This window comes from Pyxicephalus adspersus, chromosome 10 (assembly GCF_032062135.1).
Source record: "Pyxicephalus adspersus chromosome 10, UCB_Pads_2.0, whole genome shotgun sequence".
Lineage (NCBI taxonomy): Eukaryota > Metazoa > Chordata > Amphibia > Anura > Pyxicephalidae > Pyxicephalus > Pyxicephalus adspersus.
Window position 1 is genome coordinate 34,081,677 of NC_092867.1, and position 12,932 is coordinate 34,094,608.

At 34.6% G+C, this 12,932-nt stretch overlaps 1 long non-coding RNA gene across 1 annotated transcript in view; it reads left to right on the top strand.

Annotated features, from left to right (window-relative positions):
• Positions 1-11,147, top strand: part of LOC140339669 (uncharacterized) — a 152,507-nt gene extending 141,360 nt beyond the window's left edge. Inside the window, exon 3 of the long non-coding RNA XR_011922502.1 lies at positions 11,065-11,147. This is a non-coding gene — a long non-coding RNA (uncharacterized lncRNA). The remainder of the gene's footprint in view (positions 1-11,064) is intronic.
• Positions 11,148-12,932: the final 1,785 nt, after the last annotated feature.

Consider the following 12,932-nt stretch of genomic DNA (forward strand, 5'->3'; position numbering starts at 1 on the left):
GGGAAATTTAAAGGTCGATTACATTGTAATCTGCTTTTAAAACATTGATCACAGTAAAAAAGTTATCAAAAATAAATCCAAATAATAAATCCAAAAGTTTATTATTTATTATTATTATTATTATTAATATATTATTGTACCCTTATTTGAACAAATTAAAAAAAAAAAAATTTTTTAATACAGTTTGTTTTATTTTTAAAAAAAAATTTCATAAAACTATTTATAATACTTTATTGTACAGGTTGACAATCAAAAATTTTCGAAAATTCTAGATTTTTTTTTTTTATACTCGCCTCCACACACAGGCCAGCTTTCCTCTTGCAGCACCCCCGGACATCTGGCACAGTTCCAGAGAGCAGGCAGCAGGGAAGTCTCAACATGTATTTAGTGTAGTAATCAAGTAAACAGCTGTTTCTGCAGAACAGCGCCATCAAAACATCAGTGACCAAACAGTGTACTGGAGTCCCTGTATTAAAAATGAGATCCGATTATCGATGGACAGATTTTCGATTGTCAACCTGTATTAGAATTTATGATTTGTGTTTCAAACTTTATCAAACCCAAGAGTTATTCCTAAAAACTACAGGCATAAAATATTAAACAACAAATTTACACGCAAAACAATGTAACGCTTTTGACATAAAAATACGGACATTTACCCCCCGCGAGGGGGGTAAATAAAATAAAAAAAGGGTTATATACCCTTCCATATAAAGTAAAAATTGTGGTGATTGTCTATTTCAAGACCAGTGTCCCCAAATTGATTTTGCATGTTAGGGATCCCCAGGGGCCCCTCCCATGGTACTGCCATATGGCTGTGCGCTGTGGTGCCTCAAATATAAATTTGCCCGCTCACCAAACTTTAAGGCTACGTTCAGACTGGCAGTGAGGTTGAGGTGCGGTTACCCCTTCAGCTCGGGGGAGACCCTCAGTACCACTCACTGCTGCCTGGAGTCAAATCTGCAGACTCCACTGTGTGAGGGACTGAGCGGCTGGAGAGGTGCCTGTTACACCTCCTCTCACTAATAATATTGTATTCATTTTTTAATATATATGTTTTTAAATTCTATTTAGAGTAATACACCAATATTGTTAATATCTTCTAATGTAATAATTTAAAAAATCTGTCAATATATAGTATAGTTCACCCAAGCGTGGCGCTATTGAATCACTCCTTAAAAAAAAAGGGTTCTGACCTCAACAAGGTTGGGAACCAGGGATGAAGAAGCAAGATTTGTAAGTTCGATCTCGCGGCGAATTGGGCCTTTCCTGCTTACTGAACATTTAGGGAAGAATGGCCTTGACCTTGAGTGGCATTGACCATGCACTACACCCAGCTCCCCATGACACTTACGAATGCGGTCTTCCTGGCAATAGCTGACCAAAGGCCACACACTGCTACTGCTCTCGCTGACCCACGCTTCGTCTCTGGTCCTCCATCCTTTTGCCTTATGTCACCACGCTACTTCTCCACAACTTTATTGGTGGCATTCCTAACACATCATCCAGATCATGATCATCACGGCAGAGACTGCTGCTAGTGGGTTGAGTTAACACGTAACGCCACCCTTTCTCAATGTCCTAATGTTTATGCTGCCTTCTGGACGCTGTCCATCACGCAAAAACCTTTTTGCCTGCTGTCTCTTTGCCTGCCATTTTCTGAAAAAACACAAGGTCTTTTGGAACTTTTGTATTTTTCCCTTGTTACCACTGTTCTCCTACACATACCTAGCAGATTTGGTGGTTCTAACATATATAGGGGCTTTGCTAATAATGTTTAAAGTGGGCCTATTGACTTTAATGGCATTCGCTAAATCAGTTCGCCGAAATTTCGCGGACCCATCAGAAGTTCAAGGAAATTTTTGCGAGATTGTCGGAGGCCTTCTCGCTCATCCCTATTGGGAACCTATGTTGTAGATCCTTTATTGCTTTCTATCACAGCTCACTACCATTCCCTAGATAGCATCAGGGAAATTTTGCATACAAATTGATTGTACCTTTTAAATGTTTAACCTCCTGGGCGGTTCATTTCTGTCCGGATTTATATGTCTAAAAGTGGTACATTGTTTTTCATGAAAATTTATTTTACAGTATAATATAATAGTTTGAGTTTGAAACACAAAATTATTTTATTTTTAGTATATATATTAATATATTTTTAAAAAAATTTAAAAAATTATCCTCATTATATTATACTGTAAAATAAATGTTCATGAAAGACAATGTACTGCTTTTACACAATATAAATCCAATGCATTGCATTAAATACAGGTATTTTGTATTGAATGCAATACAAATACATTTGAAATTCTTGCCATGCCCACGTCCACACGCACCAAAGTCACCGGGAACTCCCTGGTGACTCTTCAAATGCAGAGGACCCCGGCCCGAGGAAGCAAGAAGACGAGGATGGCGAAGGAGGATGCTGGCGGATCAGGTAACGTTCTATTTAATATTCTATTTCATTGTTTTAGCTACCCCGATTGTGACTCAGGGTTACCGCTTTCAGCATCTTTTTTTTCTACCGAGTCACACTCGGGGTTACTGCTGAGGAGGTTAATAAGCAGTTTGTGTTTGCCTGGATAAAATGTTATTATCCCTTCCCTACTGATTAGCCGGAAGCAATATTTTTATTCTGCTGGACATAAGTTGGTCAGTAAGCTATGTACACACACTAGATAATTGTCACCTGAGTGAACAATCAGATCTCAGGAAAAAAAAATAGCGTTTGTACAGCGGTTTTCTAATGTCATTTACTTATCTGCCACATATAACGAAATTACATACGGGGGGGCACTGTAATTTCCTATGGAGGAGGACATAGTGGGATGCCTTCCATTCGTCCTAACCCCTGTCCTGTCGCAACAAACAGGGCCGTGTGTACAGCACTTATTTTTTCTAAAGTTACTGGATACAATCACAAAAGATTGATTCCAGTGACAGATTTTTGATGTCTGTACACAGTTTAACATTTCTGACATTGACTTTCTAGGTTTCAATTCAAAGACAGTTCTGCAGCCTAAATTATTTAGTCCATGGTGTTTATACAATTGTAATACGCTTTTTGAGTAAGCAAGCATCTGAAAGTAATGTAAAAAATGCAAGGGAAGAAAAGATGTCTAAATGTTCCATGTTTGCATTACCTATTATTTCTATCATATGTTGAAATTATTTACAAAAAAAACAAAAAAAGCCTGTAATACCTTCTGAAACGAGTATGCAGATAAGGATTCCTAACCTTATTGGCTCCATGTTTATGCATGATCAATGACATTTAGGTCGTTGTGAGTGCGATATCTAGAATTTGTAAGTAGAAGGTCAGCGGTGGCAGCCCACATATTTTTTCAGTGCATACTAGCTACCAAAGGGGTTGCAATAGCAAAACTTGAAATACTATAATATTTATCCTACTTGGAATTCAAAACTGCTGATAATACTAATGCTGATAATCTTTTTTACTCCAGACAATTTTGTCACTATACATAAAAAATTATAACAAGAAAATGTTGCTGTAAAACTGCTTGTTGGTGTTTGAAAACTTTGCTACAGGTCTCCACACAAGTGTTTAGCATCCAAGGTTATACTCGGCTTACATTATTGATGATGGAAGCGGTAGTTATCTGCATGCTTTGAAGGTTATAATAGGAGATACATGCATGTGTGGTATATTGATTTTGTACATTTTCTTTCTATGATTTAGATCACTTCCTCATCAGGAATGTGTCCAACATGTAATTTATTTATATTTCAATGTTTTTATTAACATTTTCACAAGACAAAATAGAACAAAACATGTCAATAACAGCATTATTAGGACAGAGAGCATAGACACATAGATGTATATAAGCATTTAAATCAATATCCAATGCTAGCAATACCCAAACAAAATTGGCTGTCTAATCCCGGTGCGAAATAAGGAAAACATCATGTTAACCAACACCGACATATCCGGGGGTGAAGACCGAACATTCAAAGAAGAAAAGAAAAATGGAAGTGACCGTTGTAACATTGTAGCTCGTGTCATAGCCCTACAGCCAGATAAACAACAAACTTACCTAAAGAGAAGAGAGATTAAAGAAAAAATAAAAGGAAAAAAGAGACTAAACACTACTAGGGAGGGGGAAAGGGAAGGTCGAGGAAGTTCAAGAGACCAATATAATCAAAGTACCGTACTCAAAAGTAATTGCGCCCAGATCGATGGCATGTTTTTTATTTAAAGAAAAACATTGCAGAATACACAATCCAGAGACAAATGACATAAAGTTTAAACAATTTCTTGTTTATCAAATATGTCTATTTGCTGGGAAAGCATACGCTACTGAGCAATAATCAAGGACCAAGGATATTGTGTACAATATAACAAGTACCGGCTGATAATATATAGGGAGATATGTCTTCATGGGACTGTGTCTTGTAAGATACTGTATATATAGCTGTTAGGGGTTTCCTATTTTCATATGTTTAATGAATGAGTATGTTATACATTAAAAGAAACCCTATCATTTACATATTTTTCTAATAATACTGGCCACCCCAGTAGATTTGAAATGTTTTGATTATATTTTAAAATCATTTTTAATATTGCATTTGCTAGACTATTTATGGTAACAAGCATGCATATTCTGGCCAAGCAATTGACCCCACAGTATAATGACTTGTGCAAGCAATTTGATGTAATACATAGTTACATTAAACCTTCATACATCATTAATTAGGTAGTAAAAATTTTCTGTTGACTCCAATGTGATATTTTGGAGTGGTAGATGCTACTTATCTAAAATATAAAGATGTAATTGGTGTACAGCATATGGATCTCTGTTATTTTAGTTCATTGGAAAAAATCAATTAGTATATTAATTTATGAATAAATTTAGCATCTTTTTCTCCTTGTGCAGTAAGTCACATCAACCAAAATCGTGTTCATACCTAAGCATTGTTTAAAAGCGTAAAGGTAAATCTATTAATATGGATATATACTATATGTAGGCTGATTGGTATCAAATCTATTTACCAAACACTAAGTACCCTAACTTTTCATCTGACCATAAAAATCAATATATTTTAAATATATATAAAAAGCATTGTTCAATTTCTATTTTTCAATGTAAGAAATTATTATTTTCCTTTAAGCCTCACAACCTTGAGCATATCCAGTGTGGGTACAAGTAAATAATTCTCTTGCTTCCAGCAATTAAGTTTTATACACTTTATCTTACAAACCATGACATTCTTTGTTTCTAAAGCAAGATTGTTTGTTAAGGTTTGTATCCGATAAATGTTTCATCAGGTTATTGTACATTCTGATTGTTTTATTTCTTTTTACCGATCATTGTTCCTTTTTGTAGTGATGCACAAACAACGTGTTTATGTAATTTACCAGAGACTGGTACTTTTACATTAAAACATTCCATCAATGCTCCAGCCTTACCTTGACAGCTATTGTGTAGTTCACATAAAATGAATAGGAAAATGTATTATGCTTATGGGTAGGTATATAATATATCAATATAATATATCCACTATCAATACATCACCTCATTACATATACAATCCTGAATGCAGAGTGAGATGGAGGATTTTTTTTGTGTGTGTTATTTTGCACTGAAATGGATAAAAAGTTTCAGAGACAAATCTGCTCATGTCGTACTGGTTTAAGAACAGAGATAGCAAATGTTGAAGCCATGATTAAGCCTTGTTCTTAGTTTAACACAGCACATTCTCTCAATACAGTTCTTTCTCCTAGTTCCTGAGTTGACAGAGTTCATAGTCTGTGCATCACGTACTCTTGTCTGGAATCAAGTCATTTCTTCACAGTAAATGAAGGTACAGGCTGACCTTTAAAAAGAGCTGTAAATCATTGAGGATTGATAATATTGCCTATATGAAACAGACAATCTAGATTTGGGTCTTTATGAGGCTTCCTACCCATATAATTGATCCTTTTATTACTTCAGACTACTTTTAACACTTTAATTTTAGTATTGTTGGTCATGGTTAGGGCAGTCCTGCATTATATTTCAAAGATTGTTGCATCCAGTTCATTGCATGCTATTGGTGGTCATCTTCTGACTACGGTATGTAAAACTGAACACTCATTGAAAATGCTGACTTTGGCACATCATTGCTAAAAGGCTAAATACTGAAACATATAATATTCTAGTTTTATGTTGTACAGATCATTAAGTACATACGTTATTTTATTATTTTTCACTTTTTATGCAGCTTTTCAATAATATGGTAATTGCAGGAGTTAGTACTCTCCACATAACTCACAAAAAACATACAATGGCATCGACACCTTTCATTCATTTGTTTTAAAACCATTTTTCAAACACTAGGGTATTGTTAATAGATACATAACTTCAAGAAATGCTATTTGTATTTTTTTTAGGATACGTTCTCACCAATGATATCCTGCACACATGTAGAAAAATCTTTTTTCACAGCAAAATATTTTGTACTACACTTATAAGATCACTCTCACTGTCCACCTTTCTTGATAAATATGCCCATATGTGGGTAGACATTTTGGTCCTAATTTTTTGTATTGCATAGAGAAGAGGATTCTGTTTTCTTTTGTCTTCTTTCGATCTGTCCCATCTGGAAGATTTTCTGCAGGCATAATAGAAAGAGAGTGGAAATCCTTTCAAGCTGAGGGGGAAACCTAGATAGTGAATAATAAGCAGACATTGCTACCATCGCCATCTGAAAATGCTAGTTGCTTGGTTACATAAGACATGGCAGCCTCCATAGTTTCTTTAACCTCCCTAGCGGTTTATTTCTTTCCGATTTTATATGTCTAAAAGCGGTACACTGTTTTTCATGAAAATTTATTTTACAGTAAAATATATTAGTATGAGTATAATAAAGTTTGAAACACCAAATCATTTAAAAACAATAAATTAAATAAATTAAAAAATCTATATATTTAATTATATTTAAAAAAAAAATATATTTTTTTAAATTAAAAAAAATATATACATATTATACTCAAACTATTTTATATATTGTAAAATAAATGTTCTTGAAAACAATGTACTGCTTTTACACATAAAAATCCAATGTATTGCATTCAATACAGTTATTTTGTAATGAATGCAATACAAATGGATTTTGAATTTCCCGCCCAGCCGGGACGTACACATGCACCAACGTCACCGGGAACTCCCCCGGAGACTCATCGGTTGCAGAAGCAGGAAGAAGAAAGAAGACGGAGATCGCGGCGCTGGACGGTGCGGGACCCCGGCGGATCAGGTAAGCGCTGTATTTACTAACCTTCCATAGGTGTTCCAACCCCAAGTGTGACTCGGGGTACCACTTTTAGCAACTTTTTTCTACCCCGAGTCACACACGGGGTTACCGCTAGGGAGGTTAAGCAGATTTCCCTTTGCCTCCTGTTCGATGGAAAAAGGTAAAATGTTGAATTTTCAATGACTTTCTCCCTACAAATACACATGCAACAAAAAACTTTTACAGAGGTTTCATTCTTTACCTATCTTATCTAAAACTAATACAAAGTTTTAGATTAAGATACAGTGGTAAGATACCTTTGAAACATTATATACACATAAGGCGCCTTTTTCTTATCAGTGACTGAAATAAAACTTCACAATTATGTGGCTGTATCGGTGACATTTCAAAAAATGTAAATTGATTTGAGTCAATTATTTTTAAATGCAAGTATTTCAAATTATTATTATTATTTTGCAATTCCCATTCTACTTACTTTTATTTTATGTCTTCACGTGTGCAGCTTTAGAGTAATATGCATCTTTCTCTGAATTCATTGTTTTTATGAACTGTTTTTTAATTTATTTTCACAAAATTTTCATTTCAATTGTATATTTATACACAAAATGTATACAGTCATGAGTAGAAGAAAGTACACCCCCTTTAAATTCTAAGGTTTAAAATATCAGGTCATATTATTAATAATCATCTGGTTCTTAGCAGGTTCTAAAATTATTTAAGGCCACTCACTATGTTTAGCAAAAATGGATACGCCATCTGTGAAAAAAGTACACCCCAGAATTCCATAGCTTGTAAAGCCAACTTTAGCTATATCTAGGAGATTGTGTTCTGTATGACTTTATCAGTCTCTCACATCATAATGGAACAATCATGTCCCACCCATCTTTACAACATTGCTTCAGTTAATTTGGTTTGCAGGTATCCATTTATGCACAGCTCAGTTCTTATTAAAGCATTTCAGTCAGGTTGAAGTCTGAACTTTTAACTGGTCAATTCCAATACCGTGATTCTTTTTAGCCATTGTATTTACTGGTGTGCTTGTGATCATTTTCTGCTTCATAATGCAATCATGGCCAAGGTGTAGCTGTCATACAGATGGCCACACCTTTGATTACAGAATACTTTGTTAATATGCATTATTGCTATACATCTCCACTTTTGTGTCATTTGTTCAGGTCATTGTACTTGTGGTTTCTTCAGATGTGCCTTTCTAAACCTAAGCCATGCTGACATTTTCTGTTTATTATTATTAATATTAAACAGGATTTATATAGCACATACTACGCAGTGCTGAACATTAAATAAGGGTTGCAAATGACAAACAAATACAGACAGTGACACTGAAGGAGAGGACCCTGCCCCGAAGAGGTTACAATCTAGTAGGGGGGGGGGAAGTAAAACACAATAGGAGGGGAGATATGGAGTGGTGGGAAGCAGTGACGGTTTCAAAGGACAGAAGAAGATGGGTGGGCAATTTTGAAAAAATGGGTTTTGAGTGCTCTTTTAAATGAGCAGAAAGAAGAGAAAGTTGGAGAGAAGAGGCTTTTTTTCTGGGAACCCTTACAAACAAGCCATACTTGTTCACTCTTTTTGTAATTGCACTTGCTTTAGTTCCTAAAGGTTGATTTTTTTTAAATAATAAACTTATAAAAACTGCTTTGGTAGTTTAGATTACATTATTACTAATTGTTACCAGCATTAAAAAAAGCACACTTTAGGGTGACACTATGAATGAAGAAACAATCTAACTATTACATTTATGCTGACATTTCTTAATTTTTTAATAAAATTAATTTGTTTTCCCTTAAAGCATAAATAGCAAGTTTAAATATTGTAAGCAGGTTTAAAGAGATAAAAAGTGCATCATCACTTAATATGCTGTCACTTTCATTCCATTATCTTGTGTGCTCGCCACAACACCTATTAAAACATTTGGCTTTATCTGAAAAGGCCAGAATCTGAGAATTAGAAAACATAGACCAGTTCAGAACAGTGTTTCTATGTACTGAAGGAGAGAACACCACCCTGAAGCATTTTGCAAGGTGATTTCATTACAGGAGGCATGGATCTACCAGGCTAAATGCAGTAGCACAAAATGTACTCATGCTTGGTTCCTCTTTCCACTGTTGGAGTGCTAATTCATATTTGTTATTCCAGCTTTCTGGGGTAACTGCAGTTTTTATACTGCATGACGTTTTATTGGCTTTGTGCAGTTGGATTTATTTGTATGGTGCTTTAGGGTCTACTTCTGTGTTTGCACTAAATTGGCAAGACTTGACAGCAGGGTCGCTATCAAAAATGTTCAAGCTAATGGTGGTCATATAGTTCAGATCCAAGTTAATTATGACTTGAATCAGAAGTATTCTTACCTTGGGTCTGAACTTGGAATTTGAGCAATCTGAATTTCAATCTGACATTACAATAGTAATTTTGACAAGTAAAGTAGGTCTCAGCAAATTTTGCCCCCAGAGATTGACAAGTTTATTAGGCCCTGGATGATGACAGCTGAGCCATACTGGATCTGTAATTGTAAACCACCAAGGAAGACAGGTGCTGCAAGTGTTGGGTTTGGGCTAAACTGCAAAGAAGCCAAGGCAGGCCAGGCTAGTAGGTCTCGTAAGAAGTGGGTCCTGTACGTGCAGTGACCCATTGCAACTAGTCAAAACTCATCTACAGTCAGTCAACCCTAAATAGAGGTCTAGGATTGCTTACTACTGATTACACCATGAAAGGATAAACAAGTGTACTGAATAGGGCCACATGTAGAGGTGAGAGATGCTGGTCTAGCCGATTTTGCCACCACTAGTGCTAAAATTCTATAACCTTCTCTGCCTAAACCCCTCTCTTGATGGCTAACCCAACCCCCTCAACATAATGCCTAACTTTAACTTTCTAAGTTTCCATTCTTTCATGAAGCAAAATATGATGGGTAGAAAAATATGACAGAGCACCATCATCAAGAGTGGCAGTGAGGGCAGTGTTAAATTAATGTATACTCCACACCCTATAGGATCCTATATTTTTAGCATGTAGATATATATTTAGATATATATTGAGTTTATGTATGTTCGATTTGTCTTTTTAAATTAGTGACTTATTCATCACACTCATTGACCACCTTATTAGGTAGGCCTGTTCATCTGCTTGTTAATGCAAATATGTGATCAGCCAATCACAATAGCAGCAACTCAATGTATTTAGGCAATTGGACCTTATTAGGACAACCTGCTGAAGTTCAAACACAGCATCAGAATAAAAAAAAGGTGATTTAAGTGACTTTGAATGTGGCATAGTTGTTAAGAGGCTGCAAGGATAGTTGTAAAGAAACTTGATTTCTAGCAACACCACCAGGTATTATTTTTTTGATGAATGAAGCTAACACATCTAAGGACTGCTAAGCTGCAATATTTTACATTTTTATTTTACATTTTCTTGGGATTGGATGTTTTTTAAGCAATTGTTGATTTCTTTGTTTTCCATATGAGTTGAAACAAAAGAGATAACTTATCTAGGTGTCCTGGGCAACACACATTTCTTTTGTCTGTTTTAAGAAGTGGGCCTTTCTGAGCAATAATTGACAAAATGCTGTCACCGAGAATTCTGAATAATAATGCTAAAAAGTCATTTTAAAAATAAATAATAGATACTGGAAAATGGCAATTCAGGCAACATTTCTTTTGTGTTGTATTTTCAACTTTTCTAGAGCTCTTTTGATGGATTTTTTTTTTTAACAAATGATTTAACAAAATTATACCTGCTTCTCAGAAATATTACTTCTATGTTGACATTTAACCACTGTCTCTTTTCTTACAGTGCAAAGAGAATAGAGCCATTAGCATCCTGACAAGACATTATAAAAAGCATATTGATAGAGATGAATATATTCAGTGAATGCTGGTATATGCAACAACTGGCACACTGTAAGTAGCTTTTTCTTTCAATGTACATACCGTATGTCAATCCATTAAAAAAGTTATAGAGCATATAGATCATTTACAGCTGTGATTTATCTTATCTAACAATTTCCCAGGTTTGTATTAGGCGAATAATGATTAAGATGTGGCATGGCAATTCAAAATTCATTAACATTTATAAGAGAAAATCTTTACATTAGTTGTTTATAGAGTGATCTTCTAACCATTATAATTTATATTTTAGGTCAACAGGTTGTAGTAACTCTTTAACCCTTTGAGTTTTACCTTCTTGTTAGAAGGAGTCTTTTATTCAAAGTGTTATCAGAAATGTAAAAATGCAAAGTTTTTCTTGTGAGTGTTTGAAAAAAGAATGATTAAATCAATGGTGCAATAAAGGCCCCAGATATCAAGTCATATTTAATATTCATTATATTTTTAGGGGACTACTGGAGCAGTACTGACATTAAAAGCATTTTGTGGTCCAATTGGTATTTTTTGTCATAAGGTCATAAAGAATTTAAAGTTGATGTCAAAAATGTGTTGTAAATAGTAGAATACCAGTTTGCAAAAACTAGATACATTTCTATTATTGCAAATGTTATATCTCCTTACACAAATATAATCAGTTCAGCTGGTTTAAACTATTGGAAATCTAATAGTTATGAAAGGAGGGCATGAGATGGAAAATGGGTTTTATTGCCCTTTTTAGTCCCAGGTTAAAAGGTAAGTAAGTCTAATAAAAATAAATAAAGTGATGGGTGGGAAAACTGTGGGTTTTCTGAGATTACCAGTCACTTTGTGAACCAGTCTAACACGCTGCCCATAGATAGATTCACATATACAGATAGGCTGTGGTAATAATGAAGTATTTCTTGCAAATTGCATGAGCCATTGTTTACATGAAAAAAGTAGATCCATGCGGGATGGGATCCTAAAGGCCTTATCTTTAATGATTTCAAATGATAGGACTTCAGGTAATCGATGTATTATTAGTTGCTGTATTCGGTCAGCCAGAGGTAAAAATTCTGCAAGACCCACACAGAGTAATTCTTATCTTTTTTTTTTTTTTTTTATCCAACAAAGGTTGATCCTTTGTATGAAAGTCACTGATATATTTTTAAAGATTTCTCAGATATCAAGATAGGCTGCTCAGTGAGATGTGAAGCACAATGCAGAAATCCTACATTGTGCTGTGCATCTCTCTGGAGATGCGAGCAGCAGCAGCTCCAGTGTCTGTGTGTCTGTGTGAGGCAGGGCAGGGAAATCCCCACTCACATCACCCCGGGAGGATGAGTCATCTTCCGGGTGATGTGATTCGTGATGTATGGGGGTGTGTCTGGGAGGGAAATTTAAAAGCAGATTACAATGTAATCTGCTTTTAAATGTTTTTTACAGTACAAAAACACCACACAACATGAAATAAAAATAAAAGTTCATTTTTAATTTTATAGTTTATTTTTAGATTATATTGTTGTCTATTATTTCATTATTTTTTTAAATTATTTTTTATAAATATGTATTATATTATAATTTATGATTATATTATAATAAATAAATATAATTATCATACCCGGGAGTTAATCCTAAGAATTACAAGCCCACAATATAAACAAAAATTTCTATGCAAAAAAGTAAATTTTTTTTTTTTTTTTTTTTTTTGATTGTTTCAAACTTTTTTTATATTCATGATATCTACTAGAACCCTGTTCGGACATATTTCTGTAATTTACAGGTCTACAATTTAAAAAAAAAATTTAATGAAAAACA